Source organism: Orycteropus afer, unplaced genomic scaffold (genome assembly GCF_000298275.1).
Source record: "Orycteropus afer afer isolate SDZICR_OR568_19922 unplaced genomic scaffold, OryAfe1.0 scaffold00021, whole genome shotgun sequence".
Classification (NCBI taxonomy): Eukaryota; Metazoa; Chordata; class Mammalia; order Tubulidentata; family Orycteropodidae; genus Orycteropus; species Orycteropus afer.
This window is the reverse complement of record NW_006921608.1, coordinates 7878278-7882466: the sequence shown is the minus strand read 5'-3', so window position 1 is coordinate 7882466 and position 4189 is coordinate 7878278. Positions and strand designations below refer to the sequence as shown.

At 39.1% G+C, this 4189-nt stretch overlaps 1 protein-coding gene across 1 annotated transcript in view; it reads right to left on the bottom strand.

Annotated features, from left to right (window-relative positions):
* The window catches only part of LRP12 (LDL receptor related protein 12), a 103048-nt gene that overhangs the window by 14922 nt on the left and 83937 nt on the right, over positions 1–4189 (bottom strand). The gene's annotated exons all lie outside the window — the stretch shown is intronic.

Genomic DNA, 4189 nt, shown 5'->3' with positions numbered 1-4189 from the left:
CTTCCTTCCGAGGAGTGGCTGGTGGATTTGAACCGCCAGCCGTCTGGTTAGCAGGCAAGTGTCTTAGCCACTATGCTACCAGAGCTCCCTTGTAAGGTTAGAGGAGGTCAGAACATGGGGCCTCCTTGCCATTTTTGCACACTCCTTATAAAAAGGATGTCATTTCTCTAGAAGGGACCATTCTCTGGAGGATATCATGCTTGATAAAGCAGCGGGTCAGCAAAAAAGGGGAAGACCCTCAATGAGATGGACTGACACCCTGGCTGCAAGGATGGGCTCACGCACAGCAAAGACTGTGAGGACAGCACAGGACCGGGCAGTGTTTCGCTCTCTTGTACTCGGGGTCGCTATGAGTCAGAGTCGACTCGATGGCACCTAACAACATCATCTTAACTAAGTGATAATGAAGTCTAATTAACTCAAGTTTTACCAGGATATTTCTTTAAAGTTTCTGAGTAACTGTAACAAAGGCTGATGGATAATTTGATTCCAGTTTTTCTGTTGTGAATGACACTTTAAAGAATCCTTAAACATCTAACTCCCTCTATACACAGGAGCAAGTATTTCTCTGGGACAGTTCTTTCTACAAGCAGAACTGCTAAGTCAAAAGACACGATTCCACTTTAAGTTTGTTAAGACACTGACAGCAAATCGTTATACCAATTCACAAACCCACCAAGAGCAGATTGAGGTATATCATGCCTCTAGTAAAGTGATATTCTAATCTTGAAAAATTCTGTGGCCAACTACGTAGATAGAGAAGATTTACCACTGTTCTATTTTATATTCCCTTAATACTGAGACTGAAATACTTTTCCTGTTTATTGGCTTTTTGTATCTTTTACTGTGAATTTCCTTGCTATGTCCTTTGTCCATTTAAAAAAATGCTGAAGAGCACTTTACATATTATAAACCTGCACCGATTCAAGCCCGCGTCTGTTATGTGCACAATCACCCACACCCACATTCTCTCCAACAGCTGGTGTTGCCCGTCTTTTTCATTTTAGCCATTGTTGTTGCTGTTATGCGCCCTCGAGTCGCATCTGACTCATAATGACCCCTCCTTAGGTTTCTGAGGCAGTATCACTATGGGCAATCTACTTCTGTAGTGCTACTGCCTCGGAAACCCAAGGAGGGGTCGCTATGAGTAGGGACTGACTTGACAGCACGTAACAACAACAACCACCACTACAGAAGTAGATTGCCCAACGTTCCTTCCGAGGAGTGGCTGGTGGGTGTGAACCACCAGCCTTCTGGTTAGCTGTCAAGTGCTTTAGGCACTATGCCACCAGAACTCCTATTAGAGCCATCAGTGGGTATGAAATGGCATCTCTCATTGTGGTTTTACGTGCATTCCTCTAAAGACTAATTATGTTGAGAATTTTTTCATGTGCTTATTGACCATTCTCATACCTTCTGTAAAGTGTTTTTTGCCCATTTTTAAATATTAGGTTTTCTGTTTTCTGGATAGTAAGTACTTGGTTAGATATATGTATAGGTAATATTTCCCCTAGTCAATGCTTCCCTTTTCATTTTCTTGGTAGCATTTCTTAATGAGAAGTTTTTAATTTTAGTTTTGATGAAGTCCAATTCATTACTTTGTCCTTTATGTTCAGTGCTTTTAAATATCTAAGATAACTTTGTCTACTCCAAAATCAAAAAGATAGTCTCCAATGCTTTCTTTTGAAACTACCTAATTTGAATTTTTATTTATGATTCATCTTGCTTTAGTTTTTGTGTGTTCTCAGAGGGGTGTGATTCATTTGTTCCCCGCTACATTTACCTAGTTTCTGAAATAACCTCTCTTTTCATTGAATTGCCTTGGAGGCTCTGTGGAACAGAAACTGACCATCGTATGTGTGGGTTTGTATCTGGCCTCTCTTTTCAGTTCTTTGATCTGTTAATTTTACCTTTCACAACACTACACTGTTTGATTACTACGGCTTTAAAATATGTCATGAAATCAGAGTGCATAAATCTTCCAAGTTTGTGTCTCTTTTTTCAAGACTGTGTTGATTATTCTAGATCCTTTGCTTTTCTTTATAAATTTTAGAATCAGTTTGTCCATTCCTGTAATCATATCATTTGTGAACAAGGGCTGTTTTCTTCCCAATCTGCACGCCTTCTCTTTCTTTTTCTTACCTTATTGCACTAGCTAGGACTGCCAGTACATGTTGAACAGACCCAAGGAGAGCAAATATTCGTGTCTTAATCCTGATCTTGGGGAAAGCATTATATATAACATTAGCTTTAGGTTTTTGTAAATGCCACTTATTAATTAAAGGAAGTTCCCTTTGATTATACACTGGTATTATAAAGGGTATGTTGTAGGAACTGGTTGAGAAAACTTTTTCTATAAAAGGTTAGATAATATTTTAAGCTTTGTGGGCTAAGGTCTCTGCTGTATATTTATTCTTCTTTGTGTTTAACAATCTTTAAAAATGTAAAAACCTTCTTAGCTTGTAGGCCATACAAACATAGGCGATGGCTGGACTTGGCCTGTGGCCACAGTCTTAGCTTGCCAAACCCTGTTCTAGAGTGTCTAGATTCAGTTCTCTGAAAATACTAACTTTTGTTCCATCATCCAGTTAAATTACTGTCTAACCACTGTGAACTTAGGGGGTGTTGAGTTTAACACTGACAACTCAGAGATAAGTTTGTTTTGGCTTTGCCTGTAGGGTGAATCTTTACTTTTGGACATTGTCTTTACTTGCAAAGTATGACTTTTTTGAGTTTTCAGTAAAAATCCCAAGATATTTACCAAGCCTCCCTTAACTCAGCAAGTTTTAAACTCAAGTTCTGTCTTCCCTGTGATGGACAGGATACAAACTGCAAACTCTGCCTCAGCTGTGGTAGCCAGTGGCTGAAACTCTTGTACAGGGTTTTTTTTTTTTTGTTTTTTTTTTAGCGTTCCAGCTGCTGCTTTTCACTGGGTTCCCTGGAGTGTCTCTTAAGAATGCACAGTCCAGGGGTTGGCCAAGGATTTTAGGTCAATTTCTATGCAGATGTAGGGGCTTTCCACTCTGTAACTCTCTTCTGGAAACAGCCTCTTCGCTACCTAGCCACTCAGACAGCCTCAGTTCTCTTCCGCCACCTCAGGCTCACAGACTGGCTTTCTGCTTGAGTTCCAGGGGAAAGTAAGAACTGGGGAAGGGGCAGGACCTTTAGGGCACAGAAAGGAAAGAAACATACATCTCACCCAGTATGGTTCCCTCTTTTCAAGGACAGAATCCCCTCCAGTTTCTGCCTGCTTTTGGTTATTCTTCAGTACCAATTTTTTTTTTTTTTGTATATTTTACCCAAAGTTGATAATTAGTATTTATTATCAAAGAAGGCTAGTCCTATTTAACCTAGAGAATTTACTTTTTTTAAAAAATTGTGATTTGGTGAAAGTTTATAGAGCAAATTCATTTCCATACAACAGACCATGCACATTTTGTTTTGTGACATCGACTGCAATTCCCACTTCCTTCCTGTGGTTACCTTTTCCCTGTGTCCTTTCTCATGCATTTCCTGTCCTCTGAGCTATCTCCCTGTGCAAATACTGCCCTTCTGATGTCCCATGGTTGATTGTTGTAAGGAGTAAAACCTACCTGGTGTAACTGTTCACCTTATAAGCCTATTATTTGGCTAGAAGCCAAATTGGAAGTAAGTTCAATTCCAGGCCCCAATGGTGACTAGGGGCCATAGTCCCAAGGATTTCATCAGTCTCTATTCCAGCAAACCTGTTTTTTTTTTTTTTTTTTATGATTTTGTTTTGTTCCATGTTTTTCTCTCATTCTATCCAGGAGCTCCTACGCTGATCCCTTTCCAAGTGGCTAACAGTGGTAGCTGGGCAGATCTACTTCTTCTGGTCACATGGTCATGTAAACTGAGGCTAGGGAATATACTTTAAATCCACTGAAATGTTTAAATCCATGACAGCAAGGACCTTGTCCAGAACAAAAGAAATTACCAGTCAACACTGTTCATATATACATTATTAGATTTTGTTGGCTAATGACCGTTTAGGATTTTAAAAAATACATTTAGAAATAGAATTCGTTTTCATTTATTTTATGCTCCATAAATAGTTCATATAACACAGTCATTTTTTATTACTTATGTCTCTTTAAGATAGAGATTTCAATTTATCCATGCTTTTTTGTTAAACCAGCTTTCCTAAACATCTTTTGATCAGTTCTGATTT